Source organism: Pogona vitticeps, chromosome 11 (genome assembly GCF_051106095.1).
Source record: "Pogona vitticeps strain Pit_001003342236 chromosome 11, PviZW2.1, whole genome shotgun sequence".
NCBI classification, from domain to species: Eukaryota; Metazoa; Chordata; class Lepidosauria; order Squamata; family Agamidae; genus Pogona; species Pogona vitticeps.
In genome coordinates, this window is record NC_135793.1 from 3,654,402 (window position 1) to 3,675,033 (window position 20,632).

The window sequence follows — 20,632 nt, forward strand, 5'->3', positions numbered from 1 at the left end:
GCATTTAGCATCAGGCCTTCTTTGCCCTTTCAACAGAGGAGGAAAAGAATGGGTTGCTGTCCCCACCCTAGCAGCTGATAGCTTAACTTGTGGGAGGAGAAAGGACACCCAAAGAAACAAACAGTAAACAGAAGAGACAAATGGGGGAGGTTGAGGGGACAAAAGACCTCAGGACCTCTGCAGGTCTCATTTGCTGTTTCTCAGACCCTGGGAATTTATACAAAAAGCTTGCCTCTCTTCCTTACTAGAAGTTAATGTTTAATAGCATATTGAGCACAGAAGCCAGGGCCTCTGGCTATGGGAAGGAGAAACGCACCTGGCATGTGTGTGCCATATAATGTAACAAGAAAGAGAGAAATGGAAATGTAGAAAAGCAAGACCCTGTGTGCCAGACTTTGCATGAAGAGAGGACAGGATGAAGTGAGACTCCATCACAACAGGAATTGTTGCCTCTTTTGTAGGTGTCAAGAAGTCCTCCCTGAGTGTGGTGCTTTGGACACAGTTAAGTCACCACAGTAGATTCAGAGTTGGCCATGGAGCCAACTCCATCCCAGGGTTTCCATGGCCAGGGATTTATTTTCAACACTCAAACAATATTCGCTATCTATCTGTGAAGATTCTGAGTCATCCAGGTGTGGTTATCTGGAAGATGAGCCATGGCAACTGGACTTCTTGTTAAATTGAAACCTTGGGATGCGCACAAGAAAGACCACTGTTACCGACCATCAACGACCCATGACAATGGGTGGAGAAGGACTGCAGAAGTGGGATTATCCCTCACTCCCAGTCCTTTCTCCTTCTAAGGAACCTATTCAGACCAGGGGGGAAGTGAAACCAACGGGGAGGATCTATCAGGGATCTCCTACTGTCTCTCCTCAGACTGAAGAAGCTACTTGGATGAGAAGCGAAACGTTTCAGCCTAATAAGAAAGAAGTCCAGTTGCCGTGGCTCAACTTCCAGATAATGTTCACTATCCTCTCACCCAAAAATCTAATTTAGATTTTCCCCCCCCCCCCCAATCTTAATTCTTTCAGCAGAGTAATTTGTGGGGAGGGAGTTTTGTTGTTATTGACATAGCTAACGCAAAAAAGGGGGGGCGGTCAAAAAGCCTTGCTGATTTACTGCCAATCACCCAGTGATCTACTAGCTGATCCCAAGGTACTTTCAGCTAATCTGTGTTCTGGGACAGTAGTTCTCAGCCACTGACTAGCCATCCGTTAGATTTCAGTTCCCCAAAAGCCCCAGCCAACATGGTCTGATATTCCAGGTGTCGCAGTCCAACAGAATCTGGCTACCCAAGGTTCAGAACCACAACTTTAAAGAGGACCAGTAAATCAATAAATGTGCATGAACACTAATGTATCATGTAGTGCATAAGCTGCCATCTCACACAGTGCAGTTCTTGAGATATATTTTGAACTGCTGATTTCTAGGGCAGCTATTTTCCCCCCTTCTATAGCTTTAACCCAAAGAACAAACATGCTCTTGGCTTTTCAATCAATATAGGACACAATCAACAAAGCCGTGCCGTCGGCAACATCACATGGCATGGCGGGAGGTCTTGGTAAGAGAAAATGCCGTGTCCCTATTTTCACTCATGCAGTGTTGCAAGCTATGATTTATGTCCGTCTTCCTGCTGTCCTAAAGAAGAGGAACTCTCATGAGCTAATGAAGTTTTAACTGAGCTGTAATGAGGTCAAAAAAAATGAGCCAAACCAAATGCTTGGCTACAGTGTCATCTTAGAGCCCCCATTGTTTTTCCACAAAGGATTAACTCCACTGCAGCTTTGGGAGGGTGAATTTTTAAATACGACAATATACATGCTCATAGATTTCCTTCCTTCCATCCGCCGCACAACCACGTCAGCGTCACTATAGCAACCTTTTCCCTCTTAAAGGCACAGGAATGTGTGATTCTCCACTTGCATGAACTCAAGGCAGCTGCTTTGTACGCTTTTCCCAACAAGACGATGAATGATGGGTTATTATTGTCTGGAAAGTTGGGGGAAGAACACTTTTGTCTGGGATGAATATGCTGACTCATTTGTCTTTCGTGGTGATGGTTGGTGTGACTCTCTCCATGGGAAGTAATGAAACAGAGGCACCAAATGGGTCTCGTGCCAACAGCAAGAAGAAACAGCTACCGGTATTTAGAAATATGCCACCATTACTGTCATAAGCAATATGAAGAAGGAACTATTCAAGTAAACTAAAAAAAAGAGAACTGATAAGAACCTGGATGAAAGATTTGCTTTGTATTATACTGGTGATAAAACTCCTTGTTTCATTACTGTTGTAAATACTGAAAAACTAGCCTTTAATTCAAAGTTGTTCTAACATCTTCTGCACATACTCTCTTATGTTTATCTTTCCAAGCTCTAAAACTATCACAGTTTCATTGTGAGATAAGGAGAGTTTACTGTGATCACATATCTACAATCTTCAATACTAAAAAAAAAACCTGGATAAAGATAATCCTATTACCTATGTACACACCATATACTGTATGGGCGTGAAAACTGGACAGTACAGAAAGCTGACAGGAAAAAAATTGATTCATTTGAGATATGGTGCTGGAGGAGAGCTTTGTGGATAACCTGGAATGCCAGAAAGACAAACAAGTGGGTCCTAGAGCAGATAAAGCCTGAACTGTCTCTGGAGGCAAAAACTGATGATGCCCTACTTTGAGCATATCATGAGAAGATAGACTTCTCTGGAAAAGACAATAATGCTGGGAAAGGAGAAGGGTAGTAGGAAAAGTGGAAGACCAAATATGAGATGGAGTGACTCTCTAAATTTCACAGGCTTGAGTCTACAAGAGCTGAGCAGGGCAGTTAAGGATATTTTGGATATCACTAATTCTTGGGGTCACCATCAGTTGGAGGTAGCTTGACAGCACATAACAGCAAAAAAATCCTATTAGGCCTACAGTAGATGTTCAGCTGAAAAGAAATCGGTTTTCATCGGGGTACAAACATTTTCTTCAACTTCACTCCTATGTGGAAAGTCGTTTCTGGCAAAGAGGGTCAGGACATTTCTGTCCCACTCCGTGATGTTCATGGGTCAAGGTCCGCAAGGTTTCAACTTCTGTCCCATCTTCTTAAACATCTGTATGAGTTACTGGTCAAAGTCATCCAGCAGTTTAGACAGAATTGTTATATTTGTCTCTATTTCACATTTACATCTAAGCAGAGGAAGTGGTGGGTGTCTTTGACTGGGGCCAGGAATTAGTAATGAATTGAAAATGATCCAGTAAACTGTAGCATAATTGCAGAGCTAGATACGCCTCAGTCCACTGGTAAAACCTAAATCATACAGGTCACAGTGCCACTCTGCCTAGACCCAAAGACAATGGTACTTGGTGGAACGTCTGACGGAACATGGCTAGAATTAAGCTGCATATTCCTAGCAAGCAGAGCTACTTTAGTTATTGCAAATGTGTACATGAACAACTTTGATCTCACCTATTTTTATCTTGAAAATCAATCAGCTGCCAGCTGCACACAATTCTATTATAGGAGAATCTGCACAAGTTCATACTCTGCACATTTTATTACTAGAGACATACCAGGGCAGCAGTGCTATGAAATCCATCCACAAGCTATGTGCCATGAAGTGAAATACAGCTCTCAACTTTGGCTTCAGGTAACAAGCTAAGAGATGCAAGAGATCAAAGTCTGGATTGAACCCCAAAACACTAAAAGTTGTACATTCTCAAATCTGCCTACTGCGTGTTTAGATTTTACTCCTTGGGCTATAACATTTCATACAACAATTTGCTTAATTAATGGCTTACTCATATTTAGATACAGCACAGATTACTTCTCTTCATAATGACTAGCTCAAATATCAGTTATTTCAGTGGGTCTACTCTTAATATGACTAAGTCTTAGTCCAACATATTTTAAACATCTGAAAGGGGCATAGTACACTGTCCCGCAAAAACGAATCCCATAATTAGCTAAAAACAAAATTAATAGAATGAATTCTCCGACAGCTCTGGGCATGCAATCCAGCCCAATTAAAATAACAGGGGATCCTTTCTTTTTTGAAATATGCCTTCAATTTGGGTTACATTTCACACAAATCCATGAGGTCTATAAAGTTTTATAGTCTAAATTGCCCATTTTATGGTTTTCCTTGTTCGCTCAACTTTCTTTATTGTCTGACTACATTCAAAACACTGCAAGAAAATATGCCAGGAGGGATTCAGAAGAATGCAGTATTTGACATGGCTTGTACAGGATTTTTATAAGTCTCTATTAAATCTAAATATTTTGCTTCTAAATATAACATTGTTGGGGACAGGAGAGGACAAACAGGATGTTAAATAAAAGGCAGCAATGTTAGTGATATAAAATAACAATATTAAAATACATCAACAAAGAAAAGCAGGTGGAAACAACTGACACAGTGTTACAAATTTATTCTACCATCAGGAAACTAAATGAAATGGGCCTACTCCATTCTTGATGATGAAGCATGCAAGGGAAGTGTGATTAGAACTGATACTTTATTTATGTGATATCATCTCCCTCATCGGAATCTCCCCACTCCCTGCGAATGCTTGAGAACAGTTTCCCCAGAAGAGAGGGGGGAAGGCAATTTGAGAAAGAGAGAGAGAGAGATTTATCCTGGAAAAACAGTAGGAAAGAAAGGGTTAAAGCCCTTCTTTTCTCATTGCCAGGTCCATTATAGACCTGGTCCCTCAAAAGAGTAGACAGCTTGGGCATGGATCTGAATGGTCTAGAACAGTGATTCCCATTCTGGGGTATGCATACCCCTAGGGGTAGAAACCAGGACATTTAGAGGTACAGTACGTAAAAATGAATAATGCAAAAAAGGAACATACATCAACAGTGTAAGACAAGATACAAGTGGAAAATTGTGAAATTGCTCCAACCAGTATTTGACAACTATTTAGATTAACAGTACAAATCATATTAATGATATGTGGAATTACATCTGCCCATCTAATATTGGTCTTACATCTCACATGGATGTCATTAAAATATATATAATATGAAGAGGGGAAAATGAAGTTTCTCTTTTAAGGCCCAAGGAATGTGCGCCAATACAAAAGGAAACACAAATGTAACATTGGTTCTTGGCACTTCCTGTAACAGTTCTAAAGAACTGGCAAATTTGAGCTAAACACTTCCTGCTGATATTAATGGAACACTTTCCAACTCTGAATGAATCATTAAATCCCGTTATAGCCCTGCAGCAAGCTTTTCATCATGTCCTCATAACAGGAACTATGAGGATGATGGTGCTCTTTTAGCACGGACAGGACAGGACAAAGGAAAGAAAGCTATCTTGCCTTCTGTGTTGTTTGTGTACAGGAGAAAAACAAAGGCTGGATGTCTCTGTTTTTCCACTCACTTGAAAGTACGTACAGTATCTCATACTCGAGAGTTCAACCTCAAGGAGCCAGCGGCCACAAACCAAATAGGGCTGTGCTTTAAAAGTGGAAGTGGAACAAATTAAATCATGGACAAGTGTATCTGAAAGAATTACCAGAGTCACAGAGTACGTAATACTTCATACCAATATGTACAAGGCCATTTTGAAGGCCCTCTTGCATTTACTAATCCAGAAAACATTTATACTCTCGCACGGGGTACTTCCAGGCAAGACTGATATTGTGCAATTATTCTGATGGAATTTTGCAGGGGAGGAACAACTACATAATTTTCCATTTGTACATGTCCTGTCATTTCCCACATTTTTTTTCTCTTCCCCCACCCCTTTCCACGGAAACATTACGTTAAGGAAGAAAAGACAGGATAACTCCACACTGCATTTTGATCAGTACTAGTAGGACCCACGTAGAAACAGTCACAGACACTGATATATGAGTGATAAATCTTTATCATTGTACATACCTCAGCCCAAAGGAATTTGAACTAGCTGGATTTTATTTCCTTTTCCCTGCATTTGATCCTTAAAATTTTCCCAACTTCATGACTATCCTGTGAGTCTCCAACTACTGATATGCTTAAAAGATTCTGTAACCCAAATCACTGGGTGATTTTTTTTTCAGTTAGAAGATGATTTATAAATTCCAGCCTAATTCCAGTGAACTCTGTGGGGCTTTCTTCTGAGTTGATACACAGAACGTCTCTCAGTGAAACTGTCATTTTAGATGCTACATTAAACATACTCAAAATTACTTTTGAGTCAGGCTTTTCTCCATTGATTAGCCTGTTTTGTGTACAGGATCTTTATGTTGTGTGGTGCTAACTTCTGGGTAGTTTTGAACACACAGGTGCCAGCAGAGAGAGTAAAGGCTGTTGAAGCAGGATGTCCACTGCGAGACTCTCAGAAATATTACAGTCAATATACATGTAATGTACATGTAAATCTGATGTACATTGATATTGTGAATCCTGAGAATTCTAGGCAAATTTTGTGAATTTCCAAGAATTCACCAGTCTATCACTGGGTGATGACAAGTACCAGAAATCACTGTACACTTGAAAAATGGGGAAAATTAAGATCTATTTTCAGACATGAAAAAAACAAATTATTTTGGATCTTAAAACATTCATTGGGTGGCTAGTATTCATTGTTTCCATTTGGTCACTGTGCAGATTACTTGAAGAATATACGAAACAACAGTTCTTGTTCTCTGGCATTCATTTTGGAGATATTCCATATTAACAGGCAGCCAATTTCTGCATGTTCTGAACGTCCAAGTTACAGGCACATATTTGCCAGTCAAACTGTTTGTAACCTGGCCATATCCTTAGAACAAAACATTCAAGAAAAGACTTCATTCGTAGTGTATACAAATTAGCCATCATGGCTATAATCCTACTAGCTTTTGCATAAAGCTTGTGTAAGTTGTCGGGGCTATTTGCAGTGCGATCAAATCGGCACCATTAGGAGAGGCCTTGGCACTTCATCCATGAGCAAGGTATGGACCTGCTCCACAAAGACCACTAGGATGCCAGCCTAAGGATTTTCAGTATTAATCTGCTTAGCTATTAAGGAGTTCCACAATTATTTCATTGTATCTGTTGATCTATTCTATATGTACAGGAGAGTACTGGGAAATTACTTCAACGTGCCATTTTAAATTACTCGTTAGTATGTTTCACTTATTAATTCATTTAAGTCCAGTTTGGGGGGGGGAAGGAGGATCCAGTTTTATGCGTCATTTTATTTTGTTCATTATACACTCCAACGTAGGACGACCCCATGAACGAGCGACTTCCAAAATGTCCCGTCTTCCACAGCCCTGCTCAGCTCCTGCAGACTCGAGCCTGGGGCTTCCTTTAGGGAGTCAGTCCACCTCACATTGCTTCTTCCTCTTTTCCTCCGGCCTTCCTCTTTTCCAGTCATTCTTGAGGGTTTTTGGCTCCTCATCCAATCTCCCCTTGTCACAGAGCGGCCCCGAACAGGCTAGTCTCTCTTTCGTCACTCCAGAGAGATTGAAAGAGAGAAAATTCAAGGAAAGCGTGGTTGTTTCAGAGACAAACCACCCCCCCTTGCACTTCTTCCAGGCCCACCGCGCCATAAGGTCCAGCCAAGGCGAGGTGACTTGAGAACGTCGTCCAAAACTGGTCTGTGAAATGTTGTGGTGAAGCCCGCCCCTCAAAAAAGAAAAAAAAGACCCCCCAAAAGTGTCCTGAGGCCTTCCTGGCCCTCTCCAGGAGAATGACCGAGGGGGCAACCGCCACATCGCCTCAGCCTCGCCGTCCTTTCCCCTTCACCCCCTCACTACCTTCCCTCGCGCTCACCTGCCACCCTCCCCCCCGCCTCGCGGGACCACCCCCCCTCCTTCCTCTGAGGCGGCCTCTGGCGTCAATCGAACGACGGCGCTCCGGATTGGCCCGCGAGGCGGACAGCCCCTCCTCCTCCTCCTCCTCTGCCGGGTCCTCCCGCCCCCCCATCCTCCTCCACTCTCTCCCTCCCTCACGGACGCCTCGCGCCACTTCTTCCCTCAGCGGCTCCCTCTCTCGGCTCTTCTCAGCCATTTTTAAACGGCGTGAAAAGGGAAGCCGAGCCGGAGAGGTTCCCGGCAACCTGACCACGGGAGACCGACAGAGGGGGAGAGAAAAAAAAAGACCCTCGTTCCCTTCACGGTGAGCATCACCCCGAAGCCTTTCCTGAGGAGAAAAGTCGGGTTTCCCGCCCTTTCCCCCCCATTTCTTTCTTATTTCAAAGAGTCAGGGTCTTATGTGAGGGGAGGAAAGAAGGCTCTTTCTGAGGTAAATCTTTCCCTTCAGCCCCTTAGAATGAGGTGGGGAGGCCAGGCGGGGAGGGGTGCGCCATAAGGAGACTCTCCTCCCCATTTCTTCCCCCTCAGCGGCTCGAGCGATGGAGGAGCGTGATGGTTGGGAAGGGCAGGTCTTGCCGGCAGCGCCTGAGGGGATGAAAAGCGGCCGGGCCACGCTCTTCTTTTCTTTTTCCTCCCTCCTCCTTCCCCACCCCCAGGGTGCGCTGCTTTTCCTTTCCTTTTGAATGCTGCAGATCTCGTTCTTTCCTCCTGTCCCTTCACAGGTCGGTGGGGGGGGGGGAGGTTGAGATCTCCCTCCAGATCTTTAGAAGAGGGGTGAAAACAGAACCCTTTGGCAACAGGCTAGGCTCGTTTGAGAAGCCCTCAGGCTACTGCTGCTCTGGGTTATTCTTATTATGCTACTGTATATTTTGTTTATTATCTTGTGGTTTATGTCATTGGTTTCACGGAAGCTACCAGGTGTCCATCTTAGGCAGTCTTTTCCGTTTTAATTTGTGGGATCATGATATTTAGTCTTATTATTATTATTTTAGCTGTATGTTTTGCTTAAGTATGCAAACCGCCTTGAGTAGTGTTTCACTAAGTCTAAAAAGCTCAATCAGTCAATCATTCTGCCCCACCTGTGGGCTCAACTTGAACAGAGACCCTCACCCATTTCATAGAGACCTCCCTTCTCACCTATTTTTAAACCCCCTTTCCTCCTGAATATGTATTTTTTTGTGTGTTTATAAAGAGTCTTTCCTCCCAGAAGGTCGTGGGGAAATTAATTTACTTGAACTTTAATTAGCAAAATCTCTTATAGTGTATAATGGGAGGGTAGTGATTCCACTGAAATGAAAGAGTGACAAACTGGTTATCTGTTTTGCATTTTCTGCAAGTTTCACAGATTCACTAAATTGAGTAAAATTCATGCACATCAATAGACACATGGGTGTTTGGATGTCAGTTCTGCACTGTTTCTAAGGATGGAGAGAGAAAGAAAAAGAGGTGGGTTGGTTCCCACTTAAAGAAATCTTAGATAATCACCTGTATCCCTTTTGACTGCTAAATGGGACCATCCTGTCCTCCCTGGAAAGGAGGCAGAGAGGATGATTAGATGTGGCCCGAGTGCTTCTTTGCCAGAATTGGAGAACAGGACTGGCTCTGTGATTGGGCAGAGTGAAGCCGCTGTCCCAGGTAGTAGATTTGGGGTGTGATGAAAGGGCTTCCTATTGTTAGCAGTTAGGTTTGTTATTTTAATTCCAGTGATATGAGAAACGTGCTTATGGAATGTGTGTGTGGTTGTTGTTTTTTATTCATAGATTTTTATATTGCCCCTTAGTGCAAGGCACTATTCTGGGCAGTTCAAAAACAATAAAATCAAACAGAAATGATAATAAACAAATAATAAAATCAAAATCAAAACATCATTAAACCAAGCCAGCATGAAAATTGCCCAAAATAATAGTAGCACTGAGAGCTGAAAAGGGGACATTTTAGTATGTCCCCATGCATGCTTCGAAAATATTCCAGCTCTGGAACTCCTATAAGTATTACCCTCATACTTTAGTCAGTGTGTCAAGGAGGAGGAGAAGTAACTGCCACATATCTTGGGCTCTGATCACTGTCTGCCAGAAGAGATTTTGATATTGTGATTGTGCCCCACTGTGGTATCTCTTTGCCCTCTCACCCCACCTCCTAATTTCTCAATATGTCTGTATATGAAGAAAGAACAAAAGATTGTTCTTACTATATTCGCTTTGTTTTATATTATGCTTTGACTCTTTAAAGCAGGGATGGTCATTTTTTAGAATTATAGCTCTGGAAGGGATGCCGAGGATCATGGAACACCCCACTGCCAGCCCAGGAAATCCACATCTGAGTCCACCCCCACCCCCTGAAGCAGTCAATTCAATTTTCTAATGTCTCCCACTGTTAGAAAGTCCTTCCTAAGGTTTAATCAAAATCCCTTCATGGCTGTCCATGTGTTGGACTACAACTCCCATCGTTCCTCGCCAGTGCTTATATTTGTAAGGGTGATGGAAGTTGTAATTCAATAAAATATGGAGGGCCACAAGCTGTTTATCCCTGTTTTAAATGGTACATGTGAGTCATTCTGCCTTGCACAGGATATAATGCTTCAGGAGAGAGAGTCCACAACAGCCCGTGGCAGCAAAAACAAGAGGTCCTGTGTAACCTCAAAAGCCTGCAGAATCTGCTGTTGTGGCCTAAGAGATGGTACTGCAATATGCAGAGCTTCTGAAGAAGTAATATATATATATTTAAATTATAGGTGCCTGGAGACATTTTAGGTGATTCAGTTGTTTGTGCACTATGGTCCTATAAATGTTTTTTGAAAATAAATTGTATTGTGTTCCGTGGGATTTGTTATGTGCCACCGTGTTGCTTCTAACTTATGGCTAAACTAATAGGGTTTTCAACCAATGGTTTACTGTCGCCCTCTACCCTACTTGAGTTTCCATGGCTGAATGGGCTTTGGAATGCAGGACTCTTGAGTCTTAGTCTGACATTCTAGCCACATTAAACTGTTGTGTATCTAACCACTTGTTAACCTTGCAGTCTTAAAATATAGATGTTGACCTCATGTTGCTCAGTTGCAAAAGGTGGGCAGTGGAAATTACTCCTACACTCTGATAACAAGCTTGCTAAGAAGAGGAGTCGGATATACTCGTAACACAGAGGCACACCTGCTTTCTTTGTATTGCAGCTGAAAGGATGGGGCGGGTAGAGGCTGTTGGAGGAGTTGTCACAAAGACTTCTTTTGAACATTTCATGTAAATCAGCTGGGACGGTTCAGAAGCAATCGGTTATCGCTCTGTTATTATTCTCTGTTCTGTTTGCATTTTTAAAGACTTCTGTTGGTTTTGTTGTTTGTTGTAAGTACAGAAATATAATCCTGCATTTGCCTATTTAAAAGTCTTACTGATTTCAGTGGGGCCCATTTCCACATAAGTATATTACAAGTTGCAACCAATAAATGAATAAGCATTGAAGTAGTCATGTAGTACAGTGGTTCTTAACCTTGGCTTACTCAGGTGTTTTTGAATTGCAATTCCCAGAAACCCCAGCCAGCACAGTAGGTGGTGGTGGCTTCTGGGAGTTGCAGTCCTAAAACACCTGAGTAACCCAAGGTTAAGAACCACTGATGTAGTAAATGCATAAAAATTAAAATGGGGAAGCAGACTTTAACAATAATATTCAGCCAAATTGAATGAAGATTTAAAGAAAGAAGTAAGAGAGGAAAGTGAGGGTGCATAGGTGTATGGTAGATAGGGGTTTGGGGTGAAGTTTATATGAACAATACTAGATAGAAGTATGGAAGTTGTAGGGAGAAGAGAAGGATCCCCATATTGTTGATGAGGATAAAGATAAGGTGGTGATTGTGTTCTTGGGGAAGGCATATGCCTGCTCATCTGAGTTGGTGAAGCAGATATTAAGATGTGATGGGGAGCAAATTGTTTCAAGGAACCCATAGCTAGTAGGGGGGCATTGCAGGAGTCTGGTTGAATATACCTGAACTATGCATATTATCTGGGGCGAGGCTTCTGTTAGGGTTCAGTGACATTCAGAGCACAAATAGAACTCTACAATGTATGTAGATAGCATCAAGTGAGCCTTTTTTTTCCTGTGGGAACTGGATTTGACTTGGAAAGCATTTGGCATTTTAACTTTACTTGTGCCGCAGGTGCTAGATGATGGATGCAAATCAGGTGATTCTTTGTACCTGTGTTTTCATCACCCCAACCGCTGCTGCACCTTCTACTGTACTTTCCCTTGTTTTACACCCTCCCTCTCATTGGTCTTTCAATGGTAGCAAGGTGTTGCATCACTATACAGTATGTTTGGATTTTGTTTCTCTGAGGCGAGAACACTCTTTTTGTTATCTCTGATGTGCCTGAAGTAGTTACATTTGAGATTACAAGCTCTTCTCTGTGAACTGATTCTGGTCTGTGTCCAACTGGGGCATCTCCTTCCCAGTGGGTAAATGAGAAATAAGCAAAGCTTTGTGATTCTTCCTCTGAATCGGTAGCATCTTTCTGGATTCAAACCAGGCAGCTCCCTCTGGTCCTTAGTGTTTAGCAGCACAACCTCATCCTTCTCACAACCCCCTTCCTAGACGTCGCTCAGGAGGCTGGGCTCCGGATATGGCCTGATGCTGATGTAAGAAGGGAAGGGGGGGGGGAAGCTCAGTGAAAATGTGATTCAGTGTTTAGCAGCATCCAGGCTTGCGTATTTCATCTTGTCTATTGTGAGAGTGGGCACTAAAGCAAAATGAACAAGTGTTTTCTTCCCCTTGAGATTAAAGGTAAATCAGCTGCATTTCATGTTCTCTTAGAAACTGATTGGTGCCGGTGATTTTTCTAGTTCTGATAGAAAGTAACCTTTTATCTAGTATATGCACTTTGTCTTGAAAATGTTAGAAATATGACAGAAATTAGTGAATATGTTACACAAAACATTTATTCCATGACTGTTTAGAAGCAAATAGTTTTATGCTATATTTGTTCATTCTTGCAATCATAAATAACAGAATGGTTTATTTTTGTTACCTAGCATGCTAGTTCTATTTTGTCATCTGTCCCCTAGAGAACATCCTCCAAAGGGGCAATTTAAGTAGAAAAACAAGGATTTGCCATGTTTCAACTCAAGGAATGACTGTAGAAGGATGCTGGCGTGCTTTATCCAGGGTAAAGATTGTATACTTAGTTTACAGCTAGGTTTATATTTTCAAAAATGAAGGAGCAAATGTGTTTGCTTTCTTGCTCTAGCCATTTTTTGATTATTCTAGGTAAAACCTAAAGCTGTTCTGTTACCTGACAGAGCTATATTTAAATACCCCCACTTTCCCTCTCCATTACAAAACATGTATAAACCATGGTTTTAACGTTGTTAGGTCAACCCTCATCCTTTTGTAGCCTTTCCTGGTCCAGAGATCCCGAGAGTTTGCACAGTTTTGGTGCCTTGTTGGTTGTTGTGATTAAACTGTTACAATGTTAGATGCTTTAGGAAGAAATGTAGCCAGTTGTGCTTCCTCTTCCTGCCATTCATATAAAACTTCAGTCCAGGGCTTGAATAAAAAGAAAAATGACTAAAATTATTTTTAAAAAGTTCTTTCTTATCTTTGAATGTGGATTTCTGTAAGTTGTCTGAGTTCAAATTATTGAATATTTGCCCATCTAGAGTACTGTATTTGTTTTTAGTTAAGTAGGGCAAAGTACAAAAACCCTATTCTGGTAAGCTGTTTGGAAATTTAGATGATTTTTCAAAAGCTTAATTAACACCGGATTCTTTTTAAAGTTTATTTAGAGTTAAACCCTGCTGTTAGTGAAGAAAGTTGTACTAAAGCAGGCCCATTGAATTTCTGGGGATTTGGCAAGTCAGCTCCTCTCTAAGTTCCATTAAGTCAAATGGATCTGCTCTGGTTGTGACTTAATATTCTAAGCAACACAATTTTGCAGCCTGAATGGATTGGAAAAGATAATTTGTCGACTGTTCAAATACAATATATTTTCAGTAAGATAAGGTGAAAGGATAACATAAGAGCTACTAGAAGGCAGCAAACCTTTTGAGGGTGGAAATGCAGACCATAACCTTTGACTTTTTAAAGCTGTATTTTAAAGTCAGTAGTTAAAGTATTTGTATAACTTTCCATTGCATATTTAGTTAAAGAATTTGTGTAACTTTCCATTGCATATTTAGTAGTTTGTTTAGTCTTATGACTTTGTAGTTTGGCTGGCTTTTTATGAAAAGGAAATTTGAGTGTTGGAATGAGTTCATTCAACAGAACTGGACTGGATTCATGATCATCTTTTATCATATTCTTATATTGGAATGGCTGGGGCTTATATTGAGTAAGCAGAATTGTTTTGTAACTAAACAGGCATTCTGCTTCCTAGAATGGTTATGGCGGCTGACTCATTAGTCCTTTAGCTTCTCTCAGGGACATGCTGATCCTGAAACTTGCAAAATCCAAAAATGTTCTACTCAGATTGTTCTTATTTTATTTTGTATCCTAACCACTGAGTTGCAACTGAAAGAATGAAACGACAGAGGCTTTGTCAGACATGAATGCTGAATATTATACAGTATTAACTGATGTTAGATGGCAGGTGAATAAACTGTTGATTATTCAAGGAAGGATAGTCCCCTTTGATTTCTTGTGTGGAGCATTTTTGGAAAAGTGTTCCCATATTAATATAAATGAAATATCTGCATGCATAAATGCTTTTACAACTTTTGTGTTTGTTTTCAAGATTCATGTGTGTAGTACTCAGTCACCCCAATAACTAAGGCTAAAATCCAGTATCAGTGTAACCTGAGAGAAAGACCTACTGAGCTGAGGTAATGTTCCTCCTAAGCAGAAATTTGGTGGATTGCAATATAAATATCTGTAGACAACATATAAGCACATCTACTGTGAAAATCTTGAAGAGGGTCACCATAAGTCAGAATTGACTTGATGGCACATAACTATTATTAAGAATAAATGAAGAAATACTTGTGCATTCTTCCTTAGATGTTTTGATTATTCAAGCTCATGTTGGAAGTTTTTGCAACCTAGATAAGATTATTAGTGGAAAAAACGGTAAAATTTAATGTTTCTTGTATTTTAACTAATGCACTGTGTTTCCCCAAAAATCATTAATTTTTTTCCCCAAAAAACAAATTAGGGCTTATTTTCAGGGGATGTTTTATTTTTTTTCATGTAGAACAATCTGCATTTATTCTAATACAGTTATGTCATCTCCTGGTTGCTGCACAAGGGTGGAGGGTGGGGCTTCACTTCACTGGGGCTTATTTTTGGGGTAAGGCTTAATATTACTAGCATCCTGGAAAATCATACTAGGGCTTATTTTCAAGTTAGGTCTTATTTTCAGGGAAACAGGGTAAAAAAAGGAAGTTGGTGTAATTTGGTGCTTATGTTTCAATGTATGGGCACTTTCTTTTGGCATATTGCGAAACATGATTACTTGTTCATCTGTTGCTTTGTTGTGTACAGTTACATTTTTATATTTTTAGCAATTTGCTTATTCATTCATAGAAAGTTTGTCAGATGACATCACTAATTATGTGAACTCTTCCTACAGGAAGAGTATTGCAGCTGGCTATCAATGCTGCTTTCTGACATTTTCCATTGCCACCTCCAGTAAATAATATGTCTTTCTGCAGAAAATCTGTATGCTTCACTATTTTTGCCAGTCGTATTGATTTTACAATCTTACAATTTCAAGTGGTATTATGATTATTTTCTGGGAGTATAATTTCAACATTTCCAGTAATAATCACTTAAAAATAAAAAGTGAAATCTGCTACAGAATGTTGCAGTTTGATTTGAATACAAGTGTTTTAGTAAAGGGGAGGAAAAGTTTTTGGAAGGATGAAACAACATGGATTCTCCCACCCTATTAATTACCTATACTGTTCCTGCTAGCCAGACTACAGAACTAGGAAAACAAAAATAGCAGTGGTAGTACAGTGTCATGTAGTGGGTACAGTGACGGAATAGGTCTCAGGAGACCTGGGTCTGAATCCCTGCCCAGCCAGGAAATCTCACACTTCCTATTTATTCTGTGCCATCTCCCCAAACCTCCTTGCTCCACACTATATAGCTCAATAGCTGGCATTAAGCTCTACTGAACAAAATGTTCCCATTTCTGTGTTGAAATTATCATCAATTCCTACATTTTGCGTGACCTTTTAAAACCTCAGTTGCATTGCTCACAAACCTGCCTAATAAGTATGAGTTGATCTGTCTTATCCCAGGTTGAAAATAAAGTCCTTTCGAATCCAATTTGATACAACTATGTTATACATGTATATGTGCTGCAGTGTTGACATTCTAGAAATATATATTTAAATAAACTTTGTACACTAATAGTATTTATGCTCTGTTATACCTTCACTATAATTTCCATAAAATGGTGTGCATCAGTGAAACTTCGATCAGTGAGGGATGCAGGCATATCTGACTTGATGCTAGAGGTCAGACATACCGATGTATGAGCTTTTATTGTGATCTCAATTTCCTTTACACAAGAAGAGATGTATGGTGAAGCAGCTGGTTAATCAGTCTGAAATGTCACCATTTATAGCACTGTAAAAACATGTATCACTGACTCTCAAGATATAGCTAGGTTTCATAAAACTTTGTAAAATTAACCTGCGACTTCTTACAAGCACAGGCCTACCTTTAAAACTGTCAGCTTTCTTTACTCTGTTTATTGAGAAACCATATATCCTTGAAGAACTGAGCAAAGCATGAGTGTATGTGTTTTGCCCAAATAATTCGATACAGCATTAGAATACATTTGAACACTTCAATAGTACAGCCTCTATTAATATTATTTTTTCTTTCTTTTGAACATTACAGTCTATTATTTCTTGTTCCCCACCATTACTACTTCTTGTAAGGAGAGATGAAGAGGAAATTATTCTCCAATAGTCCTTAAATATTAGTGTGATTTTTGTGGGATGGAGAATTCTAAATGTTTGAATATTTGGGGCATTGCTTCATTTTCCATGTAAATGATCCATGTGCTGTTACTCTGCATGCATCAGAGCCAGTTTGATCTCCCATTCAGAGCTGTGGTAGACCAATGGAAGGTGGCATTTGTTGCAGGAACTGATGTGTTCAATCCTGTGCATGGATATTACATGAGAACATCACCATGCAGCACTTTCAGCCTCCAGAGAATTTGAGTCAACATTGTCAGTTATGCAGAAGGCTCCATGTGGGAAACTGGCTGCACATGGTATCCTTTGTATAGAAAAAAAAATAGAAGTGCACCCCCCAGTTGTCTTCTCACTGGCAGGCAAAAAAACTTTTTATTTAGGCCTACCTTCCACATTTGACAGCCCTTTAACCCAAATATTCATAACTTATTTGTATTTTAATTCTGCTAGATTTTTAACTGTGTTGTAGGATGCCTTGGGTCCTACTTCTGGAAGAAACATGCCACATTAAAAAAAAGAAACCAAAATGATCAAGAGGAAACAGCCTTCACCAGTGCACCAAGGGAGATAAAATGTTTGATCATAATGAAAAAATATGTTCAAGAAGGGAGAGAGAAGGATGCACTATTAATAGCTAGATGAGCCTTCAGAAGAACCTTGATAGGTTTTCTCTTGTTCTAAATTGCATCAGCCAAGGTTTCTCAGAATTCCCTTCCCTTCTTTTTCTCGGAACAAGTCTGAACCGATTGCTGGTTCCCTACAACATCTCTTTTACTTTCCTTCTTCCACAGTCTTTTGAATCTCTACACTCCACTTCTCACTCTAAAAATCGTATTTCAGGTATCTCCTGGTATGCCACTTCATTCTAACTACAGGTAGGTTTAATTTTTCAGATAACAAATAGATTAACTGGCTGTGGGGGTGGAATGTCAGGGGAGGGGCAATTTCAAATCTTCCTTATACTGCATTTTCCAGCCCTACATCTAAGTGGCCTTTCACATCATTTCCCCTTTCTAACACACTTCTGGATGCTTATTAAGGTAAATAAAACGGTGACATGCCCTAGAAAGGAAGGTGGCTGTAGGGCAAGAGGAGAATCTAAAGTGCAATTTTATATGGAGAGAAAAAGAAATACGGTTTTGAAAACATATTTGCTGTGCCATCTTTAAGTTTGCCAGAGAAATAGGAGCAATATTTAAATTTCAAAAAGAGACATGAAGAGGACTCAGCTCATGAAGTACAATGCCATCTGGACTGCAAACCCGTCTCATTAATTTTGTAGGGACAGAGCTATTGTTCTCTTGTTCCTTGTTAAAAATAAATTTTGGCTACTAAGCTGCACGTAAATGGTGGATTCTTGCAGTGAAGCGACACTTTCTGTTCCTCAGTCTACCCGAGATCAAAAATGCAAGAGTTCCCAAAACAGCAGGCTAGGTAGACTTCGCTGTCACTGGAATGGCAAGAGATGTTTCTTGGACAGAGGTCAGTGTCTGAAGGGTTGCACTTCATTCCACCCACCCTGCTCTGAAAAAGTCATGTGTGAGTGATGCATGCTCTCCCAAATTAGCTGCTTTAGGACTTAAAACAAGTGAAAGGAAGATTTTTTTTAATGGAGCAAAAAAGGTTCTTTTCATATTGGGAGTATGAAGGCATCTTCCTCTTCTTTCTTCTTCTTGCAGGGAAGACAAAGATGAACCTCGGATCCTTCAAAGTTGTCCATCCCTGCCCTAGGTGTTTTTATAACTTTTAGAGCTGTAACAGGCAGAGACAGTAAATTAAATGCTGTTTTTTTTTTAAATGTAATTATAGTCCCTAATGTGATTTTTACAACAATGATTTCTCAAGGCAGTAAAACCTAGAGAGTCATAACCACCAGAATAAAAACGTATAAAATTGCTCCACAACTAGCAAGATGTACTGACAACATAGTGAAATAAAAATGTCCCAGTGGGTTTTATCTTAAGGGGGGGAAACCCTATAGAGAACAGGATAGGATTTGTTCTTAGCTAATACTGCTTTGTAATAATTCTCCAATGTATTTCTGTTTATATATGTTGGATCAAAAATCAGCTTTTGTTCCTGTTCTAATAGAGATGATTATCTGGTTTTTTTGGGGGGGGGAGCAGTGCTATTTAGTGAAACATTATAAAAACACTGTGTAATATTGGAGAAAGATTAAAAAAAATATGAACATAGTGTGTTTTCCAGAAAGAGGAAGGTAGTGGCAAAGTTAACTCAGTCTGACCTTTAAGAATCATCAGTGTCAGCATGTCAACTCTGAATCATTTCCCTCAAAGTGGTTGTAATAAGTCATAAAACTTTTTTCTTACATTCTTCTTGTGGATATCCTGTTTTTGGCTTATAAATTCTCTAATGCATATATGGGCTTGCAACACAATCTTGAAAGGTTTCAACTGGTGAGTAGCTGGTGCTTGCAGTTGTGTAGCAGGTCTGGATTGCATAAAGCATTTTCTGTAGCTCTGCAATGCCTTTTAGATATTCTCTGATCCTCTTCTAAAGAAGTAGAGTGTTTGTCTTGGAAAACTTAAAGGGAAAAAAGAAAAGGAAAGAGAGGAAATATTGTAGCACTTTAAAGACTTTATTTCAGTTTGAGTTTTTGTGTGATATTAGTCTCTAATTACCTTTTAAACTATTGTCCAGTTTGCTGTACAAGTTTAGCAGATCTTCATGTTGTTGCTGATTTCAAAAATACAGTATTTTATAGTGAACTGCAGTTCTCAGATGATGATGATGATAACGATGATGATGCATATACAATTAGGAATAACACATTTTTAAGTACACAGTGATACTTAGAACCTTGTGAGCTAGTTTAATTATTTAATTATTATCTGGTCTTTGAGATTAAGTGAATGATAGATAATTCAATGAATGTTGTAATAGTTTTTTTCTTTGTATTAATTTTATATTTGGAAATAAAAGCAGTTATGGAAATGTTAATGTTGTCTTCTCTTTATACCATGTGGGTCATTTGAAGATTAATGGTACTGTACTGTAACATGAGGGCATCCCCATTGTTCTGTTTCCCATGGGCTCTTTGAGAGTTTATTGTGCAAGTATTTGGATACTAGGAAAAAAGACACAGATCACGTTTTCTTTTCAACAAACTATGAAAGCTCAATTGTTTTCTAAGGACAAACGCTTTTAGCAGTGAAGAGGTTTGCTCAGTCTTAACTTGCTAGGGAAGCTAAGTTAAATTCTGTAACCACATATTATATAGTTGTGGCAAAACAAAAAATATTGTTGCCCTTTTGAACACTAAATGAACTTTAGTCTAGACAGTTAATGTTCTGATGACTAAGTCCCCAAGTTAATAAAATGAACTGACTCAAATTAAGAAAATACATTGGAATGTTTTCATAGAACTACCAGGCAACAGGCAAGTGAGGACCCATGTAAAGTCATGTACAGCACCTTCTGTGTTTGTTCCTTATCCCCAATTTCTCTCTTATTTTCCCTTCATTTCCACTTTCCTTTCCCCCCCCCCCACATCCCATATATAAATTTCTGTTGCAACAAAAACAATGACGAGTCTTAATTCTTGCTGACTTCTTAACTGGTGGCAGCAATTTGTCCCTCAGATTTACACTGAGTTGAGTTGGCAGTGTAACCAATAAGATTCTGGCCATTGAATTCAAAGTTCTCAGAGACTATTAATAGCTAATAAGCGTTTTTAATTAGAGTGGAACACATGCTTGTATCTGATAACATTAGTATTTTATCTGATAACATTATTTTGTCTTTATTACTGTATCAGACACTCTATTGCAAACCTATGTAGGGTTCTTCCTGATTAAACAAGAGTGCCAGGATCAGAAAATACGATCTTTTTGTAAATTCTCGGTCCTTTTGTTCTGTGAAACCTAATGTGATATTTGCAACTAAAGAGATAAAGACATTAAAAAATTG

At 39.8% G+C, this 20,632-nt stretch overlaps 1 protein-coding gene across 17 annotated transcripts in view; it reads left to right on the forward strand.

Moving 5' to 3' along the window:
* Window positions 1-20,632, forward strand: part of ACSL4 (acyl-CoA synthetase long chain family member 4) — a 51,833-nt gene that overhangs the window by 12,847 nt on the left and 18,354 nt on the right. For 2 of the 17 annotated variants that reach the window (XM_020784324.3, XM_020784326.3), the window contains exon 1: window positions 7,900-8,093. The exons of 3 other annotated variants lie outside the window; for them this stretch is intronic. The gene's annotated coding sequence lies outside the window, so the exon portion shown is untranslated. Of the gene's footprint in view, window positions 1-7,878; window positions 8,220-9,115; window positions 9,236-12,176; window positions 12,555-14,502; window positions 14,591-17,498; window positions 17,578-19,098; window positions 19,120-20,632 lie in introns of those variants that run through there. 12 more of the 17 variants (XM_078380776.1, XM_078380779.1, XM_078380772.1 and 9 more) reach the window with 11 other exon arrangements.